Below are 14,843 nucleotides of genomic sequence, written 5' to 3'. Positions count from 1 at the left end.
AGTCCATCCTATCATTGAGTACTTATTATAGAAGCCCACCATCTCTACATCCGCTCCCTGGATAGTGACCAAGCGTAGAGACACTTTAGTGCGCTGGAAGTCAATAACCACAACTCTTCCTGCACCAAGACTCCTAAACTCCATCTCATTCCCCTTATCAGTGCACCCCATAAGTGCATAATCATCTAAGAAAGTCTGCAAGTGACATGACCTGGTGTTATATTTATAGTTTGAAGTGTACAGAGAAAAGCAGACAAGTGGTGCTCCAGTGGTGCTCACGTCCATATCAGAAACACGGTCTCCTTTTCAGATATTGTTCATTTTGTTGAATTTGTTACAGAATGAAGAAAACAGTGTAAAAATATCATGTAGGACAGAAATCAAAATCTTAAAACAACACATTAATGTACAATTTGTTATGCATTTATGTATTTATTTGGACTTCTAGTTTGATTTTAAGAGATCTTTGATCATTCAATGTATTGATATGCTGGTAAGCAATGGCAGGCAATGTGATGTCGTGGTTAAGGCTTTGGACTTCAAACCCTGAGGTTGTGGGTTCAAGTCCTGCTGCTGGGACTGTGTGACCCTGAGCAAGTCACGTCAACTGCCAGTGGGCCAACTGGAAAACTACAAGAAGTGTAACCAATTGTATCAGAAATGTTGCAAGTCACTTTGTACAAACGCATCAGTCAAATAAGTAAATGTAAATAATTCTTGTAATATATAAGCAAATCAATGTACTGAAATAAACACCACCAAGAAAAGTTTTAACATTATTACTACTTATTTAAGAGGGATATGCTTTTCATTGAAACAGTTAATCTGGTAATCACTTTTACAGCAGAGTGGAATCAAAGACATAAATATATATTTATTATATATAATATACTGCATGTATAATGTATATCATTTTATATATATATATATATTTAAAGTTTTTTGTATATACATTTATCCATTTTGCCTTATTTTAAAACTGAACAAGATTACAAAAGAGAATTTTCCTAAATCCTACTGCACTCCCAAAGCCAATGGTTAACCTGTCTGGAATGGATGATCATCTTCTAGAGATAAAGAATACCCCGTGTACGTCGAGACAGTTCTCGTTAGGCCTGTGACAATTTGAAACTGCCAGTCCCTTTACTTTTCAGGTCAAAGGATACTACAAGAATTCCAAGGTGGAAAATATCACAGATCCTAATAATGAAAAGATGCGAGACTTAAATATCTAATGAATAAACAGCTAGTCTCAAAAACGTCAAATGGCCTCTACTGTGTGTATACAGGATGGTGAAATTGAATTGTTTTAGGTAAGAAAAAAAATATTTAAAATGATTACTTTTAAGAACAGAACTGAACAATGCTAGAGGAGGAGGAAAAAATACCTTCAACACAGATGTTTCTGGATTTAAAGTAGCAAAGCTGACTTGTCAAAGGCAGTTTACATGTAATACATTTGTACTGTACATTATCATCATGGCATCATTTAAAATGAGGTAAAACAAAAACACAGAATGACTGGAACAGACAGGAGGCAAGAGTATTGGATTTCTGTAATATTTTTCATAAGCAACCAACACACGTTTTGCTAATAATCTATTATACACTTTAAAGCCTAACAACATCTGCAAAACAGCTACATATTACTTACAAACACGTACATATTTTATAATATATACTGACTATACAGAAATATATAAAGACTACAGGAAAGCACATTTGCTTTATCATAGACAGACAGATAAAACGTTTATTTGACCCCAGGGGGAAATTTGGCTTTTTACAGAACCTCTTTAAATAAATAAATACATAAATAGGCAGATAAGCAAGTAAATAAATAAACACACACATACTTTGGTCTAAACAAAGAAACAATTTAAAGAAAACTTCTGACTTGGCTGTAACAGTCCTAGGGAAGCATTATCCAGGCATACTGCTGTTGGTATGAAGGAGCCTCCGTAGTTGTTTCTTGTCACACTTCTGCTGAATGATTCATTGGCTGAAAGTGCTCAGGTTGTCAGGGTGAGGATGTGTAGCATTGTTCATAAAGGCACTCAGCTTTGCTTTAACTTCCTTAGCATTACATTTTTTTCCCCAAAAAAAAACATGTAAAAAGCATAGCATTTTTTGGCTTGAAAAATTACATCTTTATTAAATTTTATTATTATCAACTTTCTGCAAAACACTAAAAATACAAAGTCAGGAATGTGGAAAGTACAATACCTTGGGTTTTGCGCGACACACGTCTATACAGTTGTCCGAGTGACACTCGGACCTAAGGTGTTTAGCACCGTTTTTACTGCCCATGTGACACCTGGATCCAATGCTAAGGAGGTTAATTCTCTCTTTTGCTACTACCTCCAGGGGGTCCAGAGTGTGTCATATAACTGAGCTTGCCCATTAAATCAGCTCATTGGGTTTCACATGAAGAGATGTTCGCACTGGCCATCACAGAGTTATAGAAGATGTAAAAGGATTTAACCTCCCGCATTAAAGCAATGCAGTCTAATAAGGAAGAGGAAAAGAAGAGTTTGCTTTGCTCTTTCTTACATATCCATCCATCCATCCATTATCCAATCTGCAGAATCCGAACACAGGGTCACGGGGGTCTGCTGGAGCCAATCCCAGCCAACACAGGGCACAAGGCAGGAACCAATCCAGGGCAGGGTGCCAACCCACCGCAGTCTTTGTTACATAGTTTCACTATATTCCGAGACCAGTCCAACCTGTCATTATTATGGACCACCTCTACAGCCACTCTGGATAGAAACTGGACACAGAGGCGCTTTGGTGTAGAGAAAGTCAATAAGCAGTTCCTTGGTTTTGCTGATGTTAAGATGCAGACAATTCTTTTTGCACCAAGAAATAAAGTTGACTCATTCAAATACCCCATCTCATCTCACCTAACAATACACTTAAATAAGTGCAAAATTATCTGAAAAGTTTTGTAAGTGACATGCCCTGGTGATATATTTGTATTCAGAGGTGTACAGAGTTAAGAGAAAGGAGATAGGACTGTTGCTTCTAGTGCTCCAATGTTGCTCACATACCTATCAGAGACACAGTCCACAACTCTCACACACTGCTCAGAACACCACAGGCTCGTCTACCTACGTATCTCTCAGTTTACCACTTAACAGGGATAGCTGGATAGTACTGAAGGCACTGGAGAAATCATAAAACATGAACCTCACAGTGCTGCTAGCCTTGTCAAGGTGAGAATAAGCCCTGTAAAGCAGATAGATATTTGCATCCTCCTCTTCCATCTTTGTCCAATAGGTGAACAGCAGTGGGTCCAGGTGGTCTTCCACAAAAGATCACATGCAGTCCAATACCAGTCTCTCAAAGGTGAGATGCAAGTGCCACTGGTCTGTAGTCATTAGGTAAAGAGGTGCCTGCCTTCTTTGAGACAGGAAATCTGCAGGATGTCTTCCATAGCAGCTACCCTTTCTGAATCCTTAGGGACAGAGGACACCACATATCATATCTAAATGTGTAAAAAAGTGAAGTCTCTTGGTGAAAACGTCTCAATCTGCTTTACCCTCCTGATATTTTTTCTCCAGTTTTGCATATTCTCCTTTTCACGGTCATCATTTTCTTTTCTTCTGTCAGCTCCTGTGAAAGCTTTTTCACTCTCCGGGTGTCTACAATTGATATATTTTTTTAAATCCTATTCTTAATAAGCTATGTGTTTCCTTCTCCCTCTCTTTCTTCTAATTTATTTCTATTATTTTGCAACACTTGCACACCTGAAAAGTTCCAAAGGGCCTTATGCAACATTCAAAACTGGTCAGGTTTCCATGACTTGAAAAACAATATACATAGTAAGAACAAGAAAAAGAAAGGAAAAAAATAAGACTGTATTCCTGTTATAATTAGGCATTTAACTTTTTTATTATTAACCCACTTTATGTTTTCACAAAAATTATAGGCAAAATACAATTACTATATGATGTCTTTCATAAGTATGGGTAATGAGCAACTAATTCCATTTCCAACTTGATGCCTAAATATTTCACTGTTATAAAACTTTAAATTTACTCCTCTCTTCCTAAAAAGAAAACAGCTTCATCCCTGATTAAATGACAGCCCTTAAACAAGGAGCCCTTTTTCCTAACCCTAGATATAACAAAATTAGGGAAACATGATTGTCTTCAAAAATTCATAAGTATTCTAGTAATTATAGAACAACAATCTGATTTTTTTGAAAAACGTTCTAAATGGATCATTCCCTGAAAAATTAAGAGTACTGGTGGCTGACTGGAATGTTGAAGATGATATCTGGAAAAACGGAGGCCAAAAATCCTTTGGCTCATGAAGAGTTTCTTTAAAGTGGATGACAATGGAGGCATACCACACGCCAGGGCAGGGGATCACATCCTCCTGCCACACAACCAGCCGTGTTGGTCTCCATCTTCATTATTCAAGGCTGGCCTTTCCATTGGTTGGTTTAGTTTTTAAGCTGTACTTAGCAGCAAGTAAGTACGTTTTAGGCAATTAAAAATCAATCGGTTCCCCTTCAGCCCACCTTCACAGCAAACATCAATGGCTCTGTTTCTTTCTGAGCATGCCGGGTTTAATAGCTACAATTCACTTTTAACTTCAATCCTGTATCTTTCAGAAAGGATATGGACTCTTGGAAGGTTTTCCACAGAACAACAAAAAGCAAAACACTTTTTCTGCATCATTTCAGCCCTCATGATGCTGAGTTGGCTGAGCTCCGAGAAGGGTTAAAATCTGAACAGAAATTTCATAAGGCACACAAGTTGTAAATGTTCTTTAAAATTGTGCAGAAGTTCTAACAACAAAAACCACAAAATTACAGACCCTAAAAATATTCCACCTGTAGTACATCAAGAAAAAGGAACGTACTTCTTAAGACATTGATTCAGATTTTGTTTACAAAGGACAGCTTCATTGTATGTCTGCATGCTGCCCTACATACCATTATACAAGCGAACACTGCATCAATAAATAAAATATAAATGTACACATATGAAGGGGGGGGGGAGAAAAAAAAAGGACAATAAAGCACCATAACATGATTAAATATGGGTAATTGTTCCAGGAACGTCAAACGAAAAAAAAATACTTATTTACTGGCCTTCAGGTGAGGGAAGAAGGTACAGCAGAGCCAAATCCAAACTCAGTTACAATGAAATCAAAACTCAAAGAGATTCCTGGTGTGTTATTAGTAAACAAGACCTAATAAATATGTTGGGACCATTTTTTGATACTAATTTAAAATTACTGATATAAACCCAGGTCTGCAAAATTAAACTCAAAAGTGTTTTCATTGTGAATATTTTTTATTTGCATTCATAAACACAACAAAAAATATAATTATAATGCTTCCGTCACACTACATTTACAGTGCATCCGGAAAGTATTCACAGCGCATCACGTTTTCCATATTTTGTTATGTTACAGCCTTATTCCAAAATGGATTCAATTCATTTTTTTCCTCAGAATTCTACACACAACACCCCATAATGACAACGTGAAAAGTTTACTTGAGGTTTTTGCAAATTTATTAAAAATAAAAAAACTGAGAAATCCCATGTACATAAGTATTCACAGCCTTTGCTCAATACTTTGTCCATGCACCTTTGGCAGCAATTACAGCCTCAAGTCCTGTTGAATATGATGCCACAAGCTTGGCACACCTATCCTTGGCCAGTTTCGCCCATTCCTCTTTGCAGCACCTCTCAAGCTCCATCAGGTTGGATGGGAAGCGTCGGTGCACAGCCATTTTAAGATCTCTCCAGGGATGTTCAGTCGGATTCAAGTCTGGGCCACTCAAGGACATTCACAGAGTTGTCCTGAAGCCACTCCTTTGATATCTTAGCTGTGTGCTTAGGGTCGTTGTCCTGCTGAAAGATGAACCGTCGCCCCAGTCTGAGGTCAAGAGCGCTCTGGAGCAGGTTTTCATCCAGGATGTCTCTGTACATTGCTGCAGTCATCTTTCCCTTTATCTTGACTAGTCTCCCAGTCCCTGCCGCTGAAAAACATCCCCACAGCATGATGCTGCCACCACCATGCTTCACTGTAGGGATGGTATTGGCCTGGTGATGAGCGGTGCCTGGTTTCCTCCAAACGTGACGCCTGGCATTCACACCAAAGAGTTCAATCTTTGTCTCATCAGACCAGAGAATTTTCTTTCTCATGGTCTGAGGGTCCTTCAGGTGCCTTTTGGCAAACTCCAGGCGGGCTGCCATGTGCCTTTTACTAAGGAGTGGCTTCTGTCTGGCCACTCTACCATACAGGCCTGATTGGTGGATTGCTGCAGAGATGGTTGTCCTTCTGGAAGGTTCTCCTCTCTCCACAGAGAACTTCTGGAGCTCTGACAGAGTGACCATCGGGTTCTTGGTCACCTCCCTGACTAAGGCCCTTCTCCCCCGATTGCTCAGTTTAGATGGCCGGCCAGCTCTAGGAAGAGTCCTGGTGGTTTCGAACTTCTTCCACATACGGACGATGGAGGCCACTGTGCTCATTGGGACCTTCAAAGCAGCAGAAATTTTTCTGTAACCTTCCTCAGATTTGTGCCTCGAGACAATCCTGTCTCGGTGGTCTACAGACAATTCCTTTGACTTCATGCTTGGTTTGTACTCTGACATGAACTGTCAACTGTGGGACCTTATACAGACAGGTGTGTACCTTTCCAAATCATGTCCAATCAACTGAATTTACAACAGGTGGACTCCAATTAAGCTGCAGAAACATCTCAAGGATGATCAGGGGAAACAGGATGCACCTGAGCTCAATTTTGAGCTTCATGGTAAAGGCTGTGAATACTTATGTACATGTGCTTTCTCAATTCTTTTATTATTAATAAATTTGCAAAAATTTCAAGTAAATTTTTTTCATGTTGTCATTATGGGGTGTTGTGTGTAGAATTCTGAGGAAAAAAATGAATTTAATCCATTTTGGAATAAGGCTGTAACATAACAAAATGTGGAAAAAGTGATGCGCTGGGAATACTTTCCGGATGCACTGTAAGTACAAAACTGAAAAGAAATTTAATTAAGATGTAATAAATGACACAATTTATTAATGTACACAATATTTTTCTAAAACAATTTAACATGTAAATATTTAGTCTAATATTTTGAAACATATACTGTATCTAAATAAAAAACAGTACATTCTCATTGACATACATGCAACTTCTTTAGTTTTTCTTTCATGTCTTCGTGTTTTTTTTGATCCACAACATTGTTTTGTGTCCCAACGAATCATCCAGCATTAGCTCGCCATTATACTGACATCCCGGTACCTTGCTCTTCACTCATTGCTCCAAGATTTTCAGGGAAAAATTCCAAATGTAAATCCAAAAAGTGAACTTTTTGACTCATGCTACAGTCCAAATCCCCTAACCTTAACTAATGCATTTTTCACAATTTCTTTATAATTTGGATCCTTACTGTTACCCAAAAACTTTTCTCTGAATGATACCCAAGCCTCTCGTTCCAGATAATTCACTGCACAATAAGTTTTCTTGTATCAGGTCTGGCAAAAATATCCTCTTTCAGCTTAGTCTCAGACAAGCCTGGAAACATTCAGCACAAATGCATAAAACACGGTGCACCCTTTGACAGAAGTTTGACAAAGTGTTTTATTAAACCAAGATCATATGAAGCAGCACTTTATCGATATCCACCAAGTTTGGTCTGATGATGTTTGTGGCACCGAAGCTGAACCTTTTTTCTAGCTTTTCTTCTAGAACTCAGTGTCAATTCCTGTCTATGCTGTCCCACCTACCGAGAAAATATGGACTTCTAACAGGTTCACATTCTGCCAGCTGCTGCTGTTATGGCTGACTATATGCTGACCTATTATCAAATAAAATAACTTCAATTTCACATTCAGTTAAAGGCACTTTCCACAGACATCAGCACAACATTACAAAGACTGCATCTCATTATAAAATTTTCTTTAATACATGTATTTAAATTTGTAATTTACTGTAGTGTTTTAAACAGTAACGCTGAAGCATGATGGTATCAATTATTGTAGATGAACGCCATTTCAAGTTTCATTCCCTTGTCTTCTGATACAGTTGTTTCATGTCTAACAGTGAATAGTAAGCAATACATAAAGCTTAGATATATAGATACTTTATTAATCCCAAGGGGAAATTCACATACTTCAGCAGCAGCATACTGATACAAAGAACAATATTAAATTAAAGAGTGATAACAATGCAGGTATAACAGACAATAACTTTGTCTGTCAGTGGAGCAGGACAGTTGCAGCAGTCTGTCGCTGAAGCTGCTCCTCTGTCTGGAGATGATACTGTTCAGTGGATGCAGTGGATTCTCCATGATTGACAGTAGCCTGCTCAGCGCCCGTCGCTCTGCCACAGATGTCAAACTCTCCAGCTCCGTGCCTACAATAGAGCCTGCCTTCCTCACCAGTTTGTCCAGGCGTGAGGCGTCCTTCTTCTTTATGCTGTCTCCCCAGCACACCACCGCATAGAAGAGGGCGCTCGCCACAACCGTCTAATAGAACATCTGCAGCATCTTATTGCAGATGTTAAAAGACGCCAGCCTTCTAAGGAAGTAGAGTCGGCTCTGTCCTCTCTTGCACAGAGCATCAGTATTGGCAGTCCAGTCCAATTTATCATCCAGCTGCACTCCCTGGTATTTATAGGTCTGCACCATCTGCACACAGTCACCTCTGATGATCACGGGGTCCATGAGGGGTCTGGTCCTCCTAAAATCCACCACCAGCTCCTTGGTTTTGCTGGTGTTCAGGTGTAGGTGGTTTGAGTCGCACCATTTAACAAAGTCATTGATTAGGTCCCTATACTCCTCCTCCTGCCCACTCCTGATGCAGCCCACGATAGCAGTGTCGTCAGCGAACTTTGGTGAAAGCAGCAATCTTTTTATCATCAACTAACTTGTAAAGAAAACAGAAACATAAACTTTATATTTTAAGAATTACAGAGCTAAAGAAATGGGCCTGCCTATATATACCATTTCATTTGAATCAAATGATACAACTGTCATTCAAAAAGACTACACAAAATAGTAAGTACTCTTTAGATTGTTTGAACATTTTTTTTTTTATTTATCACTGTATAATAATGTCCCGCACCCTGGTCCTATTATTTTTAAAATCATTTTTTATTTTATTTCCCTGCTGGTTTTGAAAGTTTCTAAACTTTTTTGCTTTGAAACTTAGTAATTAATGCAAGATATTTGTAGAGTCCTAAAACAAAAAAGCTAAATCTCTTCTTAATATTTCAAGTCTTAGAAGATCCAGGTTATTTGATGATGGGACAGTTTAAAAAACCTCTACCTGACAGATGGTTGGATCCATACTCTGCTAAAATATATCGTCATATTCAGTACCACTCCGGGACGATTAGCCGTCACTAATGTTTTTTGGGCTCTATGTTTACTCCCACCTGGCCAGAATCTACATAGTTCAAAAGCAAACAAAGATAACTTGCTTACTTTTCACAAAGAATTATAAAGTTTTTTTACGTACATAAAATGTAACATTTTAAATAGATAAAAACGAACAAAATGTAAGAATTATTTAATAGCTAATGTAAAATAAGCAATCTAAATGCAAAGATCGCACAGACTGAAAGCAGAAGTCTTATGCCACAGAGAAATATAAACTAAGACCTGTAAGAAAAAAAAGTATTATTTTTAATTTTTTTTTAAGAGGCAAGAAGCTCACAGTTTTAAAAGTATGAGAAGTAAACGGCACACAAAGAAGCTAGAACTAAAAGACGCACAATACAATGATAGACACTTTCATTTTAAATTTTAGATAATGGTGTAAAAGAAAATCATGTTTTTCACTCGTGCCTCAAACTGATCATTTAAAAAATATTTTATGTTTCTATAAAATTGCTTTACATTGAGGTTAATTGTACAGAAATTCACATAATGCACGGGAATTATTAAAAAGCACACATATGACTGCAAGATCTAATATCACTATGCGAAAATAATTCAAATTGAATTTTTAATCTGATGATTAATTTGATATATATAAAAAAACAAGATGTTTTATGTCACCTCACACTAATTTTGCCATTGTTTGGCTTTGGATGTGCTATGCGATATTGCAGTACTATACAAATTCGTTCGTAAAAAATCATTGCTAAGATTAACCTTTTTTGTATTTTTGAAAGGCAAGTTTCAATCATGATTTGTAAAATCAGCATTCCTAATGTTTCATAAATACAGCTGTATACAACCAATTTGTATATTAAATATATGTACAGAGACAGCCCTGGTCAGTCACCAATGACCTCCTGATGGCTGCTGACCAGGGCTCTCCATCACTCCTTATCCTCCTGGACCTCACAGCTGCATTTGATACGGTAGATCATAATATTCTTCATCATCTTCACAATACAATTGGACTTTCTGGCATTGCTTTGGAGTGGTTCGAGTCCTATCTTACAGACAGGGCTAAGTATGTGACCTTGGGGGATGCTAAATCTCATACCCACACTGTCACCTGTGGGGTCCCACAAGGATCAGTCCTTGGTCAGACCCTCTTTATTATCTATATATTACCCCTGGGTCACATCATCTGCAAGCATGGAGTTTCATTCCATTGCTACGCCGATGATACGCAGCTCTATGTGATACTGGATTCGACTTCTCTTATACCTTCTTCAACTTTCTCCTCTTGCTTGTATGAGATTGAGGCCTGGATGTCCAAGAACTTCCTCAAGGTGAACAGCACCAAAACTGAAGCTCTTTTAATTGGCACCCCCATCAACCTTTTCTGACCATACCATTACTCTCTACCCTTCTGTTACAAATCTGGGTGTCAAGTTAGGCTCCCATCTGTCACTTGATACACATATCCATCACCTTTGTAAAATTGCATTTCTTCAACTCTGAAACATAGCCAAACTCCGTCCCTACCTCTCCCTCTGTGATGCTGAAAAGCTGGTTCATGCCTTTGTCTCATCCAGTCTGGACTATTGTAATGCACTCCTCATCAGGATACCCAACAAATTCAAAATAGTGCTGCAAGAATCCTGATGAGGGTGCAGACATATGAACACATTTCACAAATCCTTCACAAATCTATCACTTCATTGGCTCCCTATCCATCTCCGTATCGAATGCAAACTGTTTACTCACCAGTGTATTCATGGAAATGCTCCACAATATCTTACAAGAACTCCTTATACTACAATCCACTACAAGAAACCTCCGTTTTACAAATACCCACCGCCTTCGCCACCCTGTGACCAAACTTCATACAATGGGAGGCCGAGCCTTTGCAGCCGCTGCTCCACAGCTCTGGAATGTTCTACCAGAGAGCCTAAGAACACCGCAGATTGTGGGCTGTTTTAAAAAACAGCTAAAGACTTTTCTATTTAGGAAAGCTTAGTAACAAGAATGCTATCATTATTGTTGTTTTATCTTGCTTTGCCCTTTTTTAAAATTTTTATGTTGCACTTTGAGGTTTACTGGTAATGTAAAGTGCCCCTATAAATAAAATGCATTATTTTTTTCATTTATATACACACACACACATATATATATATATATATATATATATATATATATATATATATATATATATATTATATATATGTATGTATTCCAGAGAGGGCATGTCAAGTTCAACAAAATGAATCACCTGACCAGCAAAGATTACAAAGAGATGCTGCAGTAAAGCATATACAAGGAGAGCAAATGGAAAAATAAGCATGCAGTAGACATGGGAGTGAAATGTAATCACAATTTATAAATAAATATAAAGTGAAAATCCTCAGACAAAACAAAAAACAAGGGTTCAAAATGATTACAATGGGATGCTAATTATCATCAATTTTGAACACATAGATAAAAGACAATGAAAAATCTGGAAGAATTCATATTAGCACATGAGGTGATTTACATTAAAAAATTAAAGGATTTCTGAGAACTACTGTGGTGCTATGGACCCCTGATATGAATAATGTATATATAACCTTAGTAGATTTAAATGTTAGACCAAAAGTCCATTATTTATCATGGACTGCGACAGCTAGACAGATGGACAGTATGCGATCATCATACATGTGATCCTTTTTTGTAGAATATTAAACAGTAATGTACCCACTTTATGCACCACCTTAGACTTATTCAGGAATTACCTGCCTGATACTGTGCTAAACTTTTCTGTTTGAAACCACACTGTGGTAAAGCTGCCATCTGTTCTGTTAGCACAATTCCATTTATTTATACATTTATAGGTTAATTATTGTCACATGTACAGAGAGCAGTGAAATTCTTACTTGCATGTAGCTGTCAACAGGCTACACATCACCATTAATATCAGATGGAGAAATGGTTCAAAATCCTTTCAGGAAAACTAGGAAGACAGAGGTCAATTTATGCAAACAAAAGATGAGAACCTTTCCATATAAGAGCACAATACTTTATCTGCTGCTCCCGAGATCCTGACTGGGAAATAATCAAGAAGCAAAAATTTTGCTACTTTGTAAAAGGCAAAGCCATTTTTGTAATTTTGATTTTCATAACCCTTGCCCACATAATGTGCTTGTGAGCACAGGAAGATGCCAGTATATTAAGCAACATTTTGCAGCCATAATGTTCCATTTGAAAATAAAACTGATTCATCTGGGTAAGTTGTTTTGTGTGACCCACCTACTATCTGTTCTTTACACCGAGTTCCCTACATATCAACACTTGCTGAGGCCTGGTCTGTTTCAGATCATTGTGATTCTCTCTGGCATAGTCACCTGGCAAAATATAACAATAAAAATGTACATATTACAAAAGTTGTGAGCCTTGAGCCACTGCACAGGAAAATGCATTGACTATGAAATGTTCAAAACCATGCAGATGACAACTATATACACTGCATGATCTGAACACAAGACTATGTAGTTGTGCTAAACATTGTTAGCCAGGTTCGTACGGAACACCATGAGGCTAGCAAACCATTAAAAAGTGCTTTGCTACTTACCTTCTCTTTTCAGCACTAGGATTCTGTTCTTCTTTAACAAAGGAGTTGGGAGTGGTCATCTCTTGGCTTAATTTGGAAATGTGAGGTGCAGATGAACAACTTCTTTTGGTTTTTACAAATGTAGCATTTTCTGCCAATAAAAGGTGGCCTCCTGATGTTTCAGTGGTTGATGAAGATTTAAAGGTGCTCCATGTCCCCATTCTGTTCAGCATTACAAGTGCTTTTTTCAAAGCATTCATTACCACATCAGTTTTTATTGTTATTGCAGGATCCTTTAACAGACCAAAGGGTACTAGAATTTTTAAAGTTCACCAACGCCTACTTGTCTGGGGAAAAACTCAAACCGTAAGTGAGAATACAAGGTTATAAGAACTGTATTTAGCGTGAAGACTGATTGGAAAAATATGACACTGAGTCGGCCATTCAAGAAATCTAGCCATGATTTCACAGCTTGGTTTTATTAAAAAATGTACAATATTCATGAACTAGACATCAGGAGTCTTCACCCTACAAAAACTGCTGAAACAGTTGCAATGAGTATTCAATAACTTAAAATTGAACATGCTATTAATCAGATTTTGTTGTAGTTCTTTAATAAAAGAAATTTAGAACAAATTCATAATAATGCAGAACTGTTGGAAAAATAACACAGAAGCTGGGAACTTAAATTTGGTACACAAAAACCAATTTGGAGAAAAAAACATTTGCGTTGTAAAAGCAGGACTGATACAATTACTGAGACTCCATTTTCAGCAACTTTCTTGAAAAGTTTCCGTTAGCCATATGCACACAGTATAAACTATAATTACAGGTTTCAGGACCACTTCTTACAGCTGCAAGGTTCTGTTATTTTTCAGAATGAATATCTATGGGAATTAAAAAGAAAAAAGAATAATCAGTCAGTCATTGAAGGAATAAACTACATGTTTAAGAGTAATATTCTATTAGAGCAATAACATATTTCTATTTCAAACGCAGTTTTTTTCGTTTACTTTAATCAATTTGGCATCAAATCAGTTTCTTCAATGAACATTACTGCTACCTAGCAGCACATTCATTAACCAGTCAAAAATAAGCTAGAATACTATAGAAGTGTGTATTTTGAGTGAGATGGTTTTAAATAACATTGTCATTAAAGTGCAGCATTGCTCTAGAACATGTTTTAAAAAAGATTTGAATCCTTATGGTTATTTTCTATAAAGAGTCTGAAAGGTGTATTAAGCAAGACTAATTTACTCAAAGTAATAAAATTCAACATGAAATAACATCTTGCCTTGTAGTATAAATGCCAGCAGAGATAACAGTCATGCTACTCTTTTCAGTGCCTGAGAGTTATCATGAAGCTTTTATTTACTTTATGTATAATGAACTTTCAATTTCCATTCAGTTTACATTAATGTTTAAACCATTTCCTTACACCTAACTCTAAGTAATTTTATAGAATCTTTAGAAAATTTAGATTAGAAACAATGTGTATGTCTGTTTTTGGAATTGATTTATTAAACTATTTCCCTGGCTTCTTTTTTGCAATTGAACTTTATTGTTGTTAGGCCATAAAAAAAAATTAAAAAAAAGTTTTTTGACCAGTTTGGTTACCATAGTAGTCTCCAAGAAAATGCAACCAATGTGGCCAACTAGGTAATGTTTTACTGGTAGATGAATGCTTCATAAATAGCAATATTCCTCCAGGAGAACAGGAAACTTCTTATTTTGTATTAACTCCCTATTATGTTATTCATATCCCCAAACATGAAACATGAGTAATATAAAATTATGCTACTCAATAATAGGAGATGAGAGCTATCTAAATTTACTAAGAAGCTACAAAACCAAGAGTATCCACATCTAAGGAGGACTTTTATCACAGTTGTACAATG

At 37.1% G+C, this 14,843-nt stretch overlaps 1 protein-coding gene across 3 annotated transcripts in view; it reads right to left on the bottom strand.

Moving 5' to 3' along the window:
* ylpm1 (YLP motif containing 1) overlaps positions 1-14,843 on the bottom strand; it is a 139,963-nt gene that overhangs the window by 23,516 nt on the left and 101,604 nt on the right. Inside the window, exon 21 of one of the 3 annotated variants that reach the window (XM_028821188.2) lies at positions 13,389-13,832. The exons of the other annotated variants lie outside the window; for them this stretch is intronic. The gene's annotated coding sequence lies outside the window, so the exon portion shown is untranslated. Of the gene's footprint in view, positions 1-13,388; positions 13,833-14,843 lie in introns of those variants that run through there. 3 annotated transcript variants of the gene reach the window in all.

This window comes from Erpetoichthys calabaricus, chromosome 16 (genome assembly GCF_900747795.2).
Source record: "Erpetoichthys calabaricus chromosome 16, fErpCal1.3, whole genome shotgun sequence".
Taxonomy (NCBI): domain Eukaryota; kingdom Metazoa; phylum Chordata; class Cladistia; order Polypteriformes; family Polypteridae; genus Erpetoichthys; species Erpetoichthys calabaricus.
This window is presented reverse-complemented; position numbering and strand designations above follow the sequence as displayed.